This window comes from Protopterus annectens, chromosome 11.part0, assembly GCF_019279795.1.
Source record: "Protopterus annectens isolate FY-2018-M chromosome 11.part0, PAN1.0, whole genome shotgun sequence".
Classification (NCBI taxonomy): Eukaryota; Metazoa; Chordata; order Ceratodontiformes; family Protopteridae; genus Protopterus; species Protopterus annectens.
The window spans coordinates 660,518,882-660,539,093 of NC_056745.1; positions in this window are offsets into that span (position 1 = coordinate 660,518,882).

Here is a 20,212-nt window from a genome sequence, read left to right on the forward strand (position 1 = left end):
AAAATCACCACTGATTCTAAGGGCAACCACAAAGCATTCTATAGCTATGTCAAGAATCTCAATGGCAACACCCAGATCTGCTCTGAGATACAGCACAACGGCATGAAAATTACAGAACCTACTGATTTTGCCAACATCCTGGCAGATAGGTTCAGTGCTAATTTTATCCCCCTCTCACCCCCTAAAGGGCCCATATCTATACAAGAAGAATGCAGAGTCCCTGTAATCACATCTCTGCAGGTAAAAGCTGCACTCTCTAAAAGCAAAAACACAGCATCCATGGGACCAGACAACATCCCAGGTGGCGTTTTACATGAAGTTCAGAATTAACTGGCTCCCCACCTAAGCACCATGTTCATTCATAGTCTCACATCAGGCTTTGTTCCCACTGAATGGCACACAGCAACAGTTATCCCACTCCACAAAGGGGGAGCCACCACTGACCCTGGGAACTATCGCACTATTAGCCTAATGAGCCTGCATCATGGAACTCATAAACAAAGACATTGGTAACCTCCAAACTCTGGACCCCACCCAGTTCGGGTTTGTGAAAGGCAGATCATGCCTTCTGAACCTGATCGACTTCTTTGAGGCAGTCACCAAAGCCATAGATGAGGGTAAGGTGGTTTACACAGCCTATCTTGACCTCACCAAGGCTTTCAACACCATCCCCCATTCTGGAATTATTGCTAAACTCAGTAAACTTGGTATAAATCCCTACATCACAAGATGGGTAGCCAGCAGGCTCACTGACAGAACCCACACTGTAAGTAAAAGTTGCAGACTCCAAATCTGACTTCAAACCAGTGACAGTGGAGTACCACAGGCTTCAGTCCTGGGACCTCTCCTGTTTGGTATCTACTTCTCTGAAGTACAGGCTAACACAGAAAGCCTCTGGCTAATGAAGTTCTCAGATGACTGCAAACTAGGAGCCATAGTCAAGTCCCCAAATGATGTGGACAGCTTACAGAAGGGCATCACTGAGACAGATGCCTGGTGTCAGAGGCATGGCCTCAAGCTCAGTGCTAAAAAGTGCATTGTCATCCCCTTTGGTAACAACTCTGTACCATAAACTACCACATAAATGGCAGTCTACTTAATGCCAAATGTGTGATAAGAGACCTTGGGACCCAGGTGGACAGTAGTCTCTCCTTTGATAATCACATCGCCACAGTAGTCAGGAAATCCTTCTATGTGGCACACCTCATCACAAAAGGGTTCTCAGCCAGAAAAAAGAGGACATTGTTCCTCTGTACTCGGCACTCATTAGACCCATTATAGAAAAGTACCTCACAAAGAAAATTACTGGCCTCAAACAACTGCCCTACACTGACCATCTCAAAAAACTCCAGCTTTACTCTGTAGCATATCACCTTCTCTGAGGAGATCTCTGCCTAACATATAAAGCTATGCTAAACCCAGAGCTGTTGGACATGCTACACCTAAAGAAATCCCAATCCCTCTGAGCTACACACTGCAGGGACCTAAACCTTGTCACCACAATAAACAGGACATGCTGGAGGGATAGATTCCTGTCCCAGAGACTCTGTATACTCTGGAACAAGCTACCCATCTCTGTCAAGCAAGGTTCCTCATTAGCACTCTTCAAGAAAAATCTTGATGAGTGGATGGGAAATAGGAAATACACCCCGGGGATCACTTCTGTGGCTCTGCTCTACAGGGACACAGGAAATTAACTTTCTTGGGTGGCGTAAGCCAGGGAACCTTGTTGGCTAGGCTTACTCAGGCCCTTGGGCCAATAGCCTAATACCTACCTATGAACCTATAAGTAGTAGTTAGGCTAGCACCAATCCTTCAGAAGAAACAAAGTAACTGTGTGATAAGAACTCTTGCTGAGGTTAATTACAGTAAGTAAAACCAGCTTGAGACTCAATAATGTGTGTATGTGTGTATGTGTATGTGTATGTGTGTATGTGTATGTGTGTGTGTGTGTGTGTGTGTGTGTGTGTGTGTGTGTGTGTGTGTGTGTGTGTGTGTGTGTGTGTGTGTGTGTGTGTGTAAATGTACACCCTAACATTTGTTCTTTTTCTGCTCTCTCTGCTGTTGTGCATAATCAGCTGTCTTGCAGGAATTATGTGCACTTGTCTTTTTTTTCATTTTATGTTATCCTGGCAGCAGGCAACCAGATATTTTCTGGTCATGGTTCCAAAATGTCTTTAAGTGATGATAAAGACAGGTATGTTTCTCCATGTGATATTATTTGTGGGCAGTGGTAGCAGTATACACTGCATTTATGTTTGCATTTCTTTTATAGCAATCAGCACATTAACTACATTGCTGTGGCCATTTCTACTTCTTCTTCATGATCTTGCCATTTGGAGGTGACTTGACTGATTCAGGGGGTAGTTTGAGAAAGAAAAAATCAAATGACAGTAGTTACACACTGTGTAATTGCTTAATGGGGAATTTGAAGTATATTATTATGACCATTTTCTATAACTTTCCTTGTAGCATAGCATGAGATCAAAGGTGTACAAAGAAGTTGGCAGTCTTGTGAGGATCAGGTAGGATTGGGAAACATGTTGCGTATAAATCTACAGGGAAGATACATGATCACTGTTAAGTAATCATGAGGCTAGTAAGTTGGTGGTACTGAGTTCAGTGAATGTCTATGAGAGCAGCAAGCGGAAGTACATTACTATGTCCATTGTATTTTTTACATCTTCACTATCAAAGATGGTGCACCATCTCAAAAAGGATTAAGCCCTCAAATTTTGGAATTTTAACTACCTGAACATTAACTGGATGCGTTGATTAACTCATTCACTCCAATGGAGCACAGGAAGTTTGCACTGTAACTTCCAGTGGGTGGAGCCTAAGCCTTCTGACAGAATCAAATTATGTCCTCACATTTCAAACCAATGTTCATATCTCTGGAACTATAGGGGTTATGAAAGAAGTATAAATGGCAAACTCTTCAACACAAACTATTTTTATAGTGGTAGTATTCTATAGGTTCTAGGTTGTAAACAGGATTTTTTAAGTCACAGTAAACAAAGTAACAATTACATTTGCAATGTTTTGTCATCAACTTACAATATCTCAGCAACCACTCAAGTTACACACATACTGTCAACAGCATTTTAGTCATCTAGCTGGGAGCTTTCAAATGAGGCTAAGGAGTTCTGTCTGAGTTACTTGGTTGTTAAGATATTTAGAAAAATGTGAAAATTATATCTATATAAATTAATATCTTAAAAACAACAGTTAATATCTATTTACCTGCACTAGACAGAGGTCAGATGTTAATGCAGTTGAGTTTGTCATTGTGTAAGCTTTAAGTTGAAATCTTTTAAAACCTTCTACATAGTAAGGTTTTGGAATTATTGATGCAAATATGAACAAGCAATATTTAACACCTAGAAGCATCAGTAGGAGTTAACTGCAGATGCACCTGGAGGCATCACTCAGATGTAATGAGTTAACATCAAATAGATAAATTAATTTATTTGTTTATCCGTTGTTGACTGGGCTAGTCCCCCTTGGTTAGTAGCCTCTTTTCAGGGGAGACCCAAGGTGATATTCACACTACTAAGGGAAATTTGGCCAGGGCAGCAGGGAGGTTCTCCTACTCTTTGGAGCTGCTAGATGGTGCCAGAGGCCTCCTACAGCACCAAGAAAGAGGCCTTATGGAAGCAACTGCATGGAAGATGAGAGAAAAACTGTGGACAGCTTAGAGTTGAAAAGTGAGAATTTTGAGAAAAATTAGTTCAATATGGAGATTCAGAATGTAAACAAATATTCCTGTGTGTGGTGAATGTTACAAATAAGCAGCATTTAACTGTGGTCTTGGAGAAAATAGTAAGCGAGTCTGTGGAAGTGGTACAGATAACAGAAATGGTGTCAGGACAACTTGCAGATGATGTCCTGTTAAAAATAATCCAGCAGGATGATTCAAGTGACAGTTCTGTTGTTTGTAAAATGGCTGACAACTTTTTTGGAAGTGCTGATGATGTGGAATAGGAACCAGGTGAAGTGGCAACAAAGAATTCAGCAGTAAAAACTTATACAGTGGTAACAGAAAGTAAAAGAGGAAAGCAGCAACAAACTGAGAAGGTGCCCAGTTTTGTTGCAGCAGATAATGATGTAAGTAAAACATATGCCATTGTGACAACAGTCAAGAAAGGAGAGCTGGAAACATTTTTTTTTTTTTTTTTAAAGAGAAGACCATTTGCGAGAATAAGAAAATAAAATGACACCGATAGTCAGATATTATGTATGGGACAATTTGGCAAATGTTCTGAAGGAAAATTTGTTAAAGCTCAAGAAATTTCATCTTTTATACATATTGAGACAGAGACTTTTTGTGACTTGGCAATTTAAATTGACAGACTGATGATATAATTTCTGAAACTATGTAACAAAAAGAAGGACATTTATCCATGGAACAATTATTTGTTTTCTGGTAGTAACATAATGTTTAAATATGTTACTTTGCCATTTAGAAATGATGAACTAGAAGAAGACAATGTTAAAAATGTATCCATGGTCTGTAACTGTTGATAATATTGTGAAAGTTAGAGATGAGGGAAACTTATGGAATGGAGGGTGGATGTTGGAAATTATTTGGAAATGTGAAAACAACATGGTGAAACACTTCTGAAGTGTTCATAGGTTCATAGGTTGGTACTAGGCTATCGGCCCTAGAGCCTATACAAGCCTAGCCATAACAATTCCCTGGATATTTCTTCCCACAATATTTACTTCCCTTACAGAGTTATTTTTGTGGCTGGTCATAGAGGGACATTAAGATATGATGGCCAGCCTAAATCATGTTTCTTTTCTGGGGACTTTTCTCATTTAATTAGTGATTGTGGCAAGGTACAATGTAACCAGTGTAGGGAGAAGGGATAAGCAAGAATGTGTGTGCTTGAGCCTGAACGCAGGTTGTGTAAAAAAGTAGCACTTTTGGATGTTCTGTCAAGAGCAAACTATAAATAATGAAAACGATTAGAAAAGGGAAGAAAACATACATGAGGAAGGACAACAAGAGACTGGGAGAGAGGGTGAAATAGGTGAAGAAGAAAAAAGAATGGAGGGGAAAAATGAGGAGAGAGAGAGAGAGAGTGCATGCAGGAAGAGAGGACAAGAGAAGAGTAAATTTTTGAAGCTCTAGCCAGTGAAAAATCAGATTTTGGGAATCAATGATTATTTGGGGTCTATATTACAATAACGAAGAGGTGTTTAATCGATCATCTCTTTGCTGACACATATAGAGCGAATGCACTAAAGCGCGAATGCTCAGAACACCAATTTCTTTCCCTTGGAAAGAAATCGGTAGTACTACCACACAAACACACACACTTTCAAACTTTACAATGTGGGGGGCTCCACCCCCACACCCCCCCTAAATAAATATACCAACTCTGAGATCGCACTACAGTGGGGAAAGGGGCAAACACATGGGGAAGGCCAAGCAATTTCTTTCCCAGGGAAAGAAATCACTGTTTTGAGCATTCGCACTTTAGTGCGTTCGCTCTATATGTGTCAGCGAAGAAGTGTTCGATTAAACTCCTCTTCGCTGTTGTAATATAGACCCATTATTTGTACATAAACCCAGGAAAATATTTAATTACGGAAAAAGTAAAAATAAAAAAAATGAAAAATAAAATATTTTTCATAAACTTAAAAATAAGGAAAAACAACAATTTGAGTACTTTCAGTAAATGTGAACATTATTATTAACACTATAAGAAGGATATTGATATAGGAGTGATGTGCTGAATGTGGTATGGATATCATTCTGTTAGCGGATGTAAGCTTCATGAAAAGAAAAACTGGGGTGGGAATATGATATGGACCTTAGGAAGTGAATGTTATTTTGGAGTGGTTGTGTTGTATAACAAAACAGCGAAATTACTAGATGTAACGTTGGTAAGGATGGGAGGGATAATGTTGTGGATATGGTGTGAAGAAAACATGTTTATAGAATTATAGCATTATATGCATATATAACCAGTAAAGAAAGAGATAATCTGTTTCATCACATAGAACACTGTCATAGTTAACATGAAAATTATAATTGCAATAGACTTTAATTGTGATTTAAAGGGTAAATGGAAAAAGAAAGAGAAAGATATTAAAAAAGACAGGAAGTGATAATGTTTTAAATTAGCTGTGTGAAACAAAAGTCAATGGACTTATTGGATCAGAAATGTATTATTTTGTATTATCGGAAGGCTTGGGGGTAGGAGGTGGTGATAAAGTTGCGACAGGTTTTTCAGACCCTTTTAGCCATATGGAAAGGCATGATGGCAGAAAAGGAGAATATTAAAATAGGAAAGGGAATACAAAGAATAAATGAGGAATTATGGGATGAAATTGGAGAGTGGGAAGTATTGCAGTTATGGAAGGATCACATAACCGTGGAAGACTTCTGTAAAGCTGGTCTGAGTGGTGGATTGAATTTAAAAAGAAGTATATTTTTTCAATGGCAGGATGATGTTAGATGAGAGAATGTGACGTATGGGAAGATGCCCTGAAACATATTGGAGAATTTAGAGAATAATACAAAACAGTATTAAGCACGGAAAAAGAAACATATAAAAGAAATCAAGGAAAAATAAGGCATTACTGTTTAGGCAGAGATATCATTTATAATGGAGAAGGGAGGAGGCATCTGAATATTTGGGTAAAATGGTAAAGGAGGATAGTAATATACTGAGGGAAATGAAAAATGCAAAAGGAGAGGTAAAAAGAACATGAACAAATTATGAGTATTGTAGTACAGAATGTGGAAGAGATGTACAAGAGTAAAAAAAGGAAAATAAGAGAGAAAAGAAAGTAAAATTTGAAAAAAAAATTACTTATTAGTGAATTGGATGATGTACTTAGGAAAGTAAATGTTGATTCAGTATCAGGCCCACGTGGTTTAGCGTATGGAATGGATAAGAAATGAATGGATTGGCAAAAAAAAGCTTTTTGTAAATGTACTGAATGAATGGCTGAAGGGAGGGTTTGTATATGAAGAGTTATGCAGTGGGATATTAAAATTTATAGGGACGAAAGATGGAAAGAATGAATTAAAAACTGGAGAGCCATCACACTGAATAACACGGATGATACAGTTTTTATGAAAATAACACCGAGGAGTATAGAAGGTAGGATAAGGGATATTATGGAAGAAAGTCAACAATTGTTATTGGTTGTGAGAGAAATTGTGATAGTAATACAAGTAAAAGGGAAGATGTGAAACTTATGGTAGGTAAGAGTTGCAAGACATTTGCTACAGTAGAACATGATACTTTGTGGGATGTTATGGAGAATTATGTCTGCATATCAAAATAATAGAGTGAGAGTGTTAGTGTGTGTATGGCTAAGTAAAGAAATGCACATGAAGTGTGGTATAAGACAAAGATGTCCCATGAGTGGAATATTGTTTGCACTGGTAATGAATGCAATAGTGAGTTAAATAGTTTATAAAATGAAATATGCTATATATATGACGTAAAAGGAAGTGGTGATTCCAGCAGTTTTGACATACAAAGATGATATAGTGGTAGCTATCGATGAGGGAAGTTTTGTTTTTTTCTGAATGGATGTTTAAAGGAAATAGGGATGACCTTAAATAAACATAAAACTAAGGGTTTGGGTGGTTAGTAAAAATTGGGGATGTGTACTTTTCAATGAATTAAGTATTTTTGCTAAGGCTAGAATTTGGGAAAATTATGCATTTATGATTCAATGGGATTGATACAAGAAATGAAAGAAATGTCTTCTGTTGAGTACATATAGATTAGCATGCAAGGAAAAGGTTTATCTGGTGAATTCTGTATTAATGGGAAAAATAGCATATATGTAAAATGTTTATATGATCCTAGAAAAAATATGAAAAGGAAATTATGCAGTTGGTGTTTTCTTTCATACGGAGTTCAAGATTAAACTTAGTGAAAAGGGTTGTGTTGTATATGAGTGAAGATGAAGAGCACTTGGGGTTACTAAATCCAGTTGTTTATTAAGCGTTAAACTTGTATAGAGTACTAAAGTTGGTAAAAGAAGGCAATGAGAAGTTAATAGTGAGAATGTTTAAATACAAGTACAAAAAGTTCTAGGAGATGACGGGCCCATATTCTAAAAGACTTGTTCTCAATATAAGTGGCCGCTTACAATGACAGCAGTTTTTTTGGAATCTGGTCCGTGTGGTAAGCCTCTTTACAGATAGGCTTTACACTGAGAACAGGTCTTTTGGAATAAAAGCAGACTTACATTGAAAGCAACTCTTTTGGAATCTGACCTAATGGGAATAGGAAGTAGAGAAAAGGAATATGTAAATGAATAAATTAAAAATTATAAAGAAAAAAATACTAACATGGAAAATAAAAATTGATGATATAGCATAAGATAGAATGATTTCGTATAATAATGTGATAAACAATATTATTATGTAAATTTGTGGGAAAATTTACCAGAATAAATTATTAAAAACATTAAAGTAAGGAAAAGGTAATGTACCAATATAGCAGAGTATCACGATTTTCAATGAAAACTGTAAATAACAGTAAAGGGGAAAATACCATATAGAAAGAAAGTTGAAAGTGTGTGTTTATTTTGTGGGATGGAACAGAAAACAGACCATGTTTTTTTTTTTGAAATGTTAGAGTGGTGAAACTCTGGAAAAAGTTCTGTGAAGAATTGTTTTGAGAATATTAATGACAAGCAATATAGATATGAATATGATTATATATGGATATTATAAGAACAAGACAAAAGAATATATGAGAAGGGTAAATAATTTATTTTATGTAATATGTTATTTAGAAAGAAAGACTGATATTTTGTTCAATGGGAAATTAATTTTGTCAGATATATTGTGAAACATTAGATTATTGTGTAGAAGTAGGAGTGATGGTCAGTTATGGAAGAATAACAATGAGAATGTTATAAGAAAAATCAAAAATAGTAAAAGAAAGATAGAAATATGTATATATGTGCCTGTAAATATGTTTTCTATGGTGCTCCTACTCTTTTCAGTAGGTGTCATGGGATCGTTTACATCCAACTAAACTCAATTTCATAAATATGTAAATCATTTTTTTATGTTGTGTTAAATAAAGGACTCCTTTATAAATAAAACAGCTATACAATCTCAGCCTCACTACAGGATATGTGCCCACAGAATGGCGTACAGCAACAGTGGCCCCACTCCACAAAGGTGGAGCCTCTACGGACCCTGGAAACTATCGCCCCATAAGCCTGACTAGCTTAGTCTGCAAGGCTATGGAGAGGATCATCATGGAGCTCATAAACAAAGACATTGGGGACCTACAGACACTAGATCTTACCCAGTTCGGCTTTGTCAAGGGCAGATCCTGCCTTTTGAACCTGGTTTACTTCTTCGAAACAGTCACCAAAGCTATAGATGAAGGAAAGGTAGTCCACACAGCCTATCTGGACCTTGCAAAGGCATTTGACACAATACCCCACTCGGGCATCATAGATAAGCTATCCAGCTTAAATATAAACCCCTATGTCACAAGATGGGTCGCAAACTGGCTCAAAGACAAAACCCACAGAGTGAGAGTTGCTGGAGCCATGTCAGACTTGAAACCGGTCACAAGTGGTGTCCCACAGGATTCTGTCCTGGGACCACTCTTGTTCGGTATATACTTTTCTGAGGTACAGGCAAACTTGGGAGGACTATGGCTCACCAAGTTCGCAGATGACTGCAAACTGGGCGCCATAATCAACTCTCCAGCTGACACAAACATCCTTCAAAAAGGTCTCACAGAGACAGATAACTGGTGCCAGCACCATGGTTTAAAGCTAAATGCCAAAAAATGTATAGTCATACCCTTTGGCAAAAACAATGTGCCCACAAATTACCACATAGGCGGAAACCCATTAAGTACAGAGAAATTTATTAGGGACCTGGGGACCCAAGTTGATAGCAATCTCTCCTTTGAAAACCACATTGCCAAAGTGGTTAGAAAGACCTTCTACATAGCCCACCTCATCACGAAGGGTTTCACATCTAGATAAAGAGAGGTAATCATGCCCCTTTATTCATCCCTCATCAGGCCCATCATAGAATACAATGCCCCTTTTGGGATGTACCTTACCCAACACCTGCAGCAATTAGAAAGACCCCAAAAGTATCTCACCAAGAGGATTAAGGGTCTCAAACAGATGCCATATGCTGCTCGGTTAAAAAAACTCCAGCTCTACTCAGTTGCATACCACCTACTTCGAGGCGATCTATGCCTGACATACAAAGCTATGTCAAATCCAGAATTAATGGACATGCTCCACCTCAGTAAATCTAAATCCCTTAGAGCCACACGCTCGAGGGACTTGAACCTCAGCACAGAAATAAATAGAACTTGCTGGAGGGACAGGTTCATAACCCAGAGGCTCCCTTCGCTCTGGAATAGAATTCCAGTTCATGTGAGGCAGAGCACCTCACTGAATCTCTTCAAGAAGAATCTCAATAGGTGGATGGGGGATCATAGGTTTGTCCCAGGGATTACTCCCGTGTCACTATTAGACAGAGGCACAGTAAACTAAACCTTAAAAAGGGCACAGTATACTCAAATCAAGGGGTGGCGTAAGCCATACAGAATCGGGCTAGGCTTATAATTGCCCCAGGGCAGATAGCCTAGTATGAACCTATGAACCTATGAACTCCTGCTTCTTTCAATCATGGTCATGGGATCTTTTGCATCCACCTGAGCAACCAACAACTCAAGCATATGGGACCTCAGTTTAACGTCTCTTCCAGAGGATGGCACACTCAGATGTGCAGCACCTACCTTATGCTGTATTGCTGGGTCAGTAATCCATCCTCCTGGTGTCAAAATAGAATCCACAGCCTGCTGCATCAAAGGCAATTGTGCAGCCTGTTGCACCACTGACAGTGACAAATGGTGAAAGAACAATCCAGTTTTCTATTTCTGTAAAAGAAACTTGTAGATTGTTGTAATGATCTGCAAATGGTAGTAGATTAGCTGGGTTTGAGGCCATGTGTATTTGTTTATTGAATAAATTTAAGTCCCCAAAATTGATCCTTCTGGCACACAAGTCATTAGTGCTTGAGAAGCTAATAGCTTTCAGACCACCACACACACTGTGGATGCAGGATGAGATGACTTGTGGAACACTTGATTTTTTTAAATTCATTGATTTAAAGTTTGTTTACTAGGGCAGTAGACTGATCACAATAGACTATTTGAAGGCACACCCTGGTTAAATAAATTCACAAAAATAAATAAATAAATTAATTAATAAAAATAAAACAGAACTGATTCACAAACATGGAGTAATCACAGAAAATACAAAGTGCAGCAAACAATTGAAACAATGAGCAAACATTACTAACAGAGAAGATAGAAAAATGAGATAGTAAATATGAGAGGTAAGCAGCAGGTGAGAGCAGAGGATGAAAGCAGAAGTGAAGGTGAGGTAGGAAAAGCACTTGCAGTCAGATTCTGAAATAAATCTTTTGGACTGCACTCTAAAAGTGGAAAAGGAGGAGGAGAGGAATTACCAACATTTGGGTGCAAGAATGGAGGAGGAGTGATCACTGTAGTGCAGTTTGGTTTGGGTTGTCTAGGGTACGGGAGTCAATTGGGAGAACTTGTAAAGGCTGTAGAGGAAGATATTGTTATGGAGTTTGGCAGTAGGTGGCAGGAAGGCACCTGGTAGAAGCAGTTTGAAAAGAAATCACTCTTCGAGGAGCTCAACTCTGTAGATGACTGGGCGCCATCTGGCTTAAGCACAGGTGGTGCAGAGGTGTTCCTGAGGGCAGGGTTGAAAACTGGCAGATTTTGTTTTCAATGGACTGTAGAGTGGGTCTTTTATTTTAGAGACTGTGACTATGATTGGGAGCCTATATTCCTGTTGAGCTAGAAGGGCTCATTTGCATAATGCACTTCTTGCTGTTCTGGACAGAATGGAAACATTTTCTAAGATTAGATTTAGAATTAGAAAGTTGGTACTTTTCCTTGTGTTTTCAATGAGGATAAGAAAGTTAAGTGACTCATTCAGCCATAACCCTAGGTATTTAATCAGTATATTGTTTCTTTTGGTGGAACTATTGAGATTTGTGATGTTGAGGGTTTTAGACATTTCTTTCACCTTTTGTCAGATTCAAAATGACATACTTTTTGTTTGCGGGGAGTTTCAGAGTAGCTTATGGTTGTTTAGCCAAGAATTAAGTTAGTGTAGGTCAGACTGATGCTGGGTTTGAATACTTGAATGTGAGGGACTGGTTCAAAGGGTAACCATGTCATCAGTGGAAGAGTGATAAAAGGATTAGGGGGGCCAGAAAGTCGTTTGTGAGTAAAGACTGAAAAAAAAATAACGGTGTGAGTATGGAGCCTAATAGGTGCTGGTGGTGGGATCTACTTTAAAATGTCGACTTAGCACAATGTCAACTTTCAAATCATCAAGATGACAACCCTGAAACTTCAGAATGCCGAATTCCCGGATTGTCGAAATTTCACTCCAGGTAACTAACCACTGGGCCACCCATGACTACTATATGAATGGAAGCAAACTAAACCTACCAACATGGGGGGCTTTTGAAAGTTCACTCATTGAACTTTCATTTCATCGACAGGCTAAGTAACTACTTGTCCAACACTTCCCTGTCTCACACACGGAAGTGTTTCAAACCCCTTTTCTCCACTGTAGTGCAGCCTCAGAGTTGATATATATATATATATATATATATATATAGGTTCATAGGTAGGTACTAGGCTATTGGCCCAAGGGCCTAAGGGCCTACGTAAGCCTAGCCAGCAAGGTTCCATATCTTACGCCACCCAAGAAAGTTATTTTCCTGTGCCACTGTCAAGCAGAGACACAGAAGTGATCCCCGGGGTGTATTTCCTATTTCCCATCCACTCATCAAGATTTTTCTTGAAGAGTGCTAATGAAGAACTTTGCTTGACATAGATGGGTAGCTTGTTCCAGAGTATAGGAAGTCTCTGGGACAGGAATCTATCCCTCCAGCGTGTCCTGTTTATTGTGGTGGCAAGGTTTAGGTCCCTAGAGCGTGTAGCTCAGAGGGATTGGGATTTCTTTAGGTGTAGCATGTCCAACAGCTCTGGGCTTGACATAACTTTATATGTTAGGCAGAGATCGCCTCGGAGTAGGCGATGTGCTAGAGAGTAAAGCTGGAGTTTTTTAAGGCGGTCAGTGTAGGGCATTTGTTTGAGGCCAGTAATCCTCTTTGTGAGGTACTTCTGTGGCCTTTCCAGCTGCTGCAGATGTCTTGTGAGGTACAATCCAAAAGGGTGTTGTACTCGATAATGGGTCTAATGAGTGACGAGTAGAGGGGAACAATTACCTCTTTTTTCCTGGATGAGAACCATTTTATGATGAGGTGTGCCACGTAGAAGAACTTCCTGACTACTGTGGTGATGTGTCTATCAAAGGAGAGACTATTGTCCACCTGGGTCCCAAGGTCTCTTATCACGCAATTGGTGTTAAGTAGATTGCTGCTTATGTGGTAGTTCATGGGTACAGAGTTTTTACCAAAGGGGATGACACTGCACTTTTTGGCATTGAGCTTGAGGCCATGGCTCTGACACCAGACATTTGTCTCAGTGAAACCCTTCTGTAGGATATCCACATCATTTGGGGACTTGACTATGGCTCCTATTTTGCAGTTTTAAATATATATATATATATATATATATATATATATATATATATATAGTAAGGGGGTGTAGGGGGCAAAGCACCCCACCTTGGTGGGTTTGAAACACTTCTATTTGTGAGACAGGGAAGTGTTGGACAAGTAGTTTCTTACCCTGTTGATGACATGAAAGTTCAGTGAGTGAACTTTCAATGCTTATTATTCAGTGTTTAGCCATTCAATGGTTAGCCCATTTGATGGCCGAACACAGACATGCATCATGGGATTTGGCAATAAGCACACATAAATTATCAGTTTGCAAAATAAATGGTCATATCATAATTAATGACTTCATAAAAAAGATCTAGGAGTAATAGTAAACAACAGTTTAACATTCAACCAGCATCTACCCAAATCGTATATTCTGTGTCCATTTTAAATCTGAAAGGAATATCTCAACACTTCAGAGAGATCGTAGTACCACTTCATGCCTCTTTGAAATGACGCATCACTGAATACAATAATGCATTCTGTAGCCCAAGCTACCCAAAACACTTTCAAACTAGAAATTCACAGGGTTTGAAAACCTGAACTGTTTGGAAAAGCTTCATGATCTATTATTATTTTGTCTTTGTTATAAGTTACTTCAGGGTGACCACTGCCTGGTTTACAAGGCAACGTTCCACTGGGAAGTTTAGACCTGGAATGCACCTCTGGAGCAGCTGTTGCCAAATCAGGGAACTTAATACTAAAATTAAATACAGGTAATTGAAAAACATGGCAGATGCATTATATATCTGTGGTCCTTCCAAGATTATGAAACTAGCTTCCCTTTACAATTAGATCTAGTAATATGTTAACTTTAACCAAAAGTAATCTTGATACGTATATGGGAAGAGAAAAATAATACTAGGATATTGCAGTCAAGCACAACTGAAGGCCAGTAGGTTTTAAATTAAAAAAAATCTTCCATCTGAACTTTATTAACACCTGGACAAAATGACTGCTAAACAACCGAGGCTTTCTCAGATTGTGGCATTTGTTCCACTGCTACTTTCAGTCCACCCATATTGTGAAGCCATTTCAGACCCACTGTTAAACAAGCTTGTTCACGAGAACAGCCTCAGTTTGATAATTCTGCTAATTAGAGTTATAGCTTATTATTTTAGAACACTGAAAAACAATCACTTCTTTCAACCATTTTAATTTCATTGTCTAATCACCGAAATTGTATACTTTAAATTGGTTGATGTGATTTCTGCTTTGGCTTCAAACCATTTTAATCACAACTTCTATCAAATGCCTTTGTGGAAAGAAATGCATGTTGCATTGTTACTGTGTGTCGCTCGTCCCTCTCTAACATAGATGACAAGCAGGTGGGGTATTTCGTTTAGATGCTTTAATACATAGAAACACATCAGGATGGATAGCAGCATCATAAAATGTAAACAAACTGATTAACAGACAGACCTTACAGACAAACATGCTTACATCTCAACAGCTTACTACAAAATGGAAGTCCGACTTGCACCTGCTCAGTATTTATACACTTGTGCAAGCCCTTGCATAGCTTCTTAAAGGTACATACACACATTATCTTCACTGTGTTTAGGACCAAATCATAGAAACAAAAGTTGTGTGACCTGCTATCAATTACCCCTTTAGAAATCACATAAGGAAATTGCTGTAGCATCTTTTCTGAGTTAATATAGCATAATTTAGATAGTTGCATAGCATTGTAAGCAGCTGCATGTTTCTTTTTTTTTTTGGCAGTACATTGTTATTACATTGTTATTACATTGTTATCTTTTATGTTTTGTTGTTCCTCCTCCTTCTTGTCAATGTCATTAACACATACCAGGAAGGGAGGTGTTTTAATTTTGCCGATAACCTCTAACATATTTCTCAGCCTCTAAGTGCAAGAAATTTGGAAAAAGCCTATAATAATGGGGGGGGGGGTCCAAAAATAGGGACAGTTTTTTTTAAACATTGCTCTTATAAACTTAGAATGTTACACCATTGTCTTAATCTTAAGCAGCTCAACTGGCTTGAATTACCTAGCTTACTAACATTTTCCCAACTCATCATTGCTCACAAAATCTTTTATCAAACTAAAAATACTCCCATTCTTACTAATCTTATCACCCCATATACGAATCTAACTTCACTACGCTCCTCTACTAGATTACTTGTTTGTACTACAAAGTCTAATAACTTGTCAGGTGATAGCATTTTCTCAAACACTGTTGGCAAACGCTGGAACCTTCTACCAACAGACCTAACTCTAATACCATCCCTTTCTCTCTTTAAACTAAGACTCAAACTTCACCTAAAATCACACTGGTTGTGCCCCTGCACAAACCCTGACTAATTGCTTCCTCTTTCACTTCTATCTTCCTACTCCCTAGGGTCCACTTTCACCCTTTTACTCCGCTTATGTATATTACTATCTCCTTTTTTTATTGCTCTCTGACTTTTCCTTTCTTCAACCTACTTCCTCTTCAACCTTCCTATAATTCTCCTGTATACAAAGGTTTGCATATAATTACAATGTTTACAAGTATATTATACCTTTTTTAACAAACTACCCTTAAACAATTTTCATTATGCCACACTTACTAAGAGTAGTTCATCCTCAAAAAAAAAAAAAAAAATTTTTTTGATCAATTTATTTTTTTCCCTCTATATTCTTATTTGGTTTCAATGTTTTTATGTTACAATTACTACTGTTTATAATTGTTAATGTAATTCCACTATTAATCTTTAATGTTTATAATGTTTGTCTGGAGCTTTTCTCCCCGGGCCTCTACTGAAAATGGACATGTATCCAGTTAGACTAGCCCGGTCAACAAATGTAAAATAAAAAAAATAAAATAAAATAAAATAAATAAATAAGAATAACAGGGTTTGTGTTAGCATGCATTTTTTGAAGGATATGAATTCTGAAACTTAAATGCATGCCATTACCTAGTGACTTCAGTCAAAGTAAACTTTATTGTCATACAGATAAAAACAGGAAAAAGTGCATATCACTGCACAAAATGTCAATATTCTGGCTCATAAACACACAGAAGGAAGATAGATTAAATTATTAAAAAAATTAAATCAAATGAAATAAAAGTAATAAATAAATAAAAAAAATTAGATACAAAAAGTAAATAAAGTAAAACACATTTGAAAGCTGTGTTTACATCAGAAGCACAACAAATACAACAGCAGGAGCAGATCCAGTAGAAATATAAGGACATGCAAAAAACAGTACTATAATAAATAGGAGAGGCATACACGTAAACTGCCCCACCACCAATATATACCAGAAACTTACAGTTCACAGTTTTCCTAGTGTAGATAATGACGTATGAAATGAGCTATACACAGAGTTTGTGTAAACAACGACATACTGCACACAAATAATGTTTTACCTATGCATGTAGCTCATTAGTCTGTGGGTTTGTTATTCAACTGTCTGATGGCATGCGGAAAGACGCTATTATGGAATATGGATATCCTGCACCTAATGCTTCTGTAGCGCTTCCTTGTTGGCAGGAGTTGAACAGTCCATGAGCCGGATGATGTATATCCCTCAGTAGTTTTTGGATTCTGCCATAGCATCTGTTTGAATATATGTCCTGTAGGGAATGAAGGTTGGAGCCAATGATTTTTGTGGCCTGTTTAACAATCTTATCCAGTGCCTTCTGATCAGCTTCAGAGCAGTTTCTGTACCAGACAATGATGTTGCTTGTCAGTACACTTTCTTTCGTGGCTCAGTAGAAGGTGAGTAGGACCTGTGGGGGGAGGTTAGCTCAACGAATTCTCCTAAGGAAGTGGAGACATTAATGATCTCTCTTTATAAGGTAGGAAGTGTTTGTGTCCCAACTTAGGCCTTGTGAGATATGTACCCCTAGGAGTTTGGTGGCATTTACTGTCTCATGTACCCCTAGGAGTTTGGTGGCATTTACTGTCTCCACTGCAGCACCAGTGATGATGATAGGGGTGTGTGTTGTTTCCTTCTTCCTAAAATCAATGAGATTTCCTTGGGTTTTTAAACATTTAGTGCTAAGTTGTTGTCGGTACACCAATGAACAAGTTGGTTCACTTCTTCCCTGTAGGCCTCCTAGTCTTCCTTCATGATAAGGCCAATTACTGTGGAGTTGTCTGCAAATCTGATGATTCTATTCGACTGATGCATAGCTGTGCAGTCATGTGTTAGAATTGTGAAAAGAAGTGGAATGAGTATACAGCCTTGTGGGACCCCGGTGTTTAGGATGATGCTGTTTGAGTGATGCTTTCCAGCTTGAACTATATGTGGCCTTTCAGTTATGAAGTAGAGGATCCAGTTGCATATTGTGTTTTCTCTGCCCAGTTTACTCAGCTTAGACAGCAATTGTTGTGGAATAACCATGTTGAAGGCCAAGCTGAAGTCTATGAACAGCATGCACACATAACAGTCCTTATTTTCCAGGTGGTCCAAGGTGTGATGAAATGTTAAGGCTATGGCATCTGCAGTAGAACAATTTGGCCTGTATGCAAATTGTAAAGGATCAAATGTAGCAGGCAGGCAGGATGTTATATGATCACTGACCATTTTTTCGAAACACTTCATCACTACTAAGTGCAATTAGCCATTAGAGATTTAGTGATGCTGGAGATGATGTCTGTGGTCTTAAAGCATTTGGGCACTTTTTCCTGGCTGACAGATATATTGAAAATATCTGTGAAGACTGGTGCCAGTTGATCAGCATAGTTTCATAGTTTTTAAGTAACTTCCCCGGGATCCTATCCAGACCAGCTGCTTTGCCTGGATGAACCCTGCATAGGTTCTTGTGTATTTCTTCCAGGTTGAGGCATGCGATGTGGCATCTTCATTTGTGGGTAGTCTCTCTGGTGATGTTCTATTCGATTCCTTGAATCTGTTGAAGTAGATGTTTAGCTTGTTTAAAAACTCTGGTTTATCATCACATCACGTGGATGGTGGCTTATAGTCTGTGATGGTTTAGATAGCTCTCCACAGCTGCCTGGGATCTTTCTGGTCAGAGAAGTGTCTCTGTATTTTTAGACTATAGGTCTGTTTTGTTACTCTCACACCTTTGTTCATTTGCCAGAAAACCAGACATTTTAAGAGGAACAGACCAAAAATATGAGGCAAAAATGTGGACATACTCCAGAAATCTGTACAGCTAGTAGATATGACCTCTGACCTTACTCTCATTTACAAACACCTGTTAATTCTACCTCCCCTACCTTGAGTCTCATTACCCCACAGCATTTCCACTATGATGTAAACCTGAAATATAATCCTGTAGAATGTAAATTTCTCTTATAATTGCTGCTATGTCTATTCATAGCTATTGCACAGTTTTTATTATATGTTGTTACTTTATGTTCTAATTTTGATATGTTCAGCTTATGTCCTCTCTTTCCATTGTGTTTTTTTCTGTGTCAGTTATTTGACCCAGGCAATATCTGCAAACAGTCTTTTGTGATCAGTGTACTACCCTTGTAAACAAATGTACAATAAAATAAACCTAAACTTTTAGTGTTCATTACTGTTAAGGCAGATGGTGTAAAATGCACATAGCATTATATTGTATTACTTAGAGCAGTTTAGAAACCACGGAGTAGGGTAATTTTTTCTATGTGGTCAGTGTTTAGTTGGGTCAACAGAAAATTGCCAGCATTAGATATTTTAGCTTTGTACTAACTTTATGCCATGTCTGTTTCTATTTACTTAAAAAATAAGATTAGAAGGTCAACATATCACAGTCTGTAACTGGTACTGAATCCACTTCCTATTGCTATTTGGTGTTCAGCATGAGGCGGAAGAATTATCTATCATGAAGGAATCATTCTGGATTTAGTGAGTAGATACTGATATTTCAGGTTTAAGTTTTTATAATATCTGGTATCTATCATCTAAGAAACGTCAGGAGATTGCATAGTTACAAACTTGCTGTAAATATTTGTTCATGTTATGAAAGAGCCAAAAGTACCTTAATGACACTTCTCACAATCTAAACATCAATAGAATGTTCAGTTTCCTTTTGATGTTGAAGTTTCCAGAGGCCCATGCCCTTGAATGAATCATCTTTGCTCCTTTAAGTGGTAGGGGATTTAGGTCTTGGTTACCCTAATCTTAAAGATGCAGAATTTGAGTTCTGATGATTTGCATAATTACCTCCCCATCCGCGAACTTGCTTTAACAGGTAAACGTATTGAGAAGGTTTTTTGGTTATTTGCAGCTTCATTCTATTCCCAGAGAATGCTGAATCCATGATACATTCCAGTCAGGTTTCTGTACCAGACACAGTACTGAGCTCATCCTTACTCCAGGCTTGAAGCATCTTCTAATGGTGCAGGATCAAGCATTCTGTTTTGGTCCTCCTTAGATGGCTTCTGCATTTAGTATGGTTGATCATGATACTCTCCTGGAGTGTTTGCATACTTGCTATGAAGCTATAGATACTGTGCTAAAGTAGTTTGCTTTCTACCTTGCAAATGTGGCCCCAAAGGACAGTGTGTGGAATAAATGCTTTGTCAGTTTATCTAATTATATCTGAGGTTTACATGGAACAATGTTAGGCCATTTGCTCTTCGAAGTATACATGCTTCTAT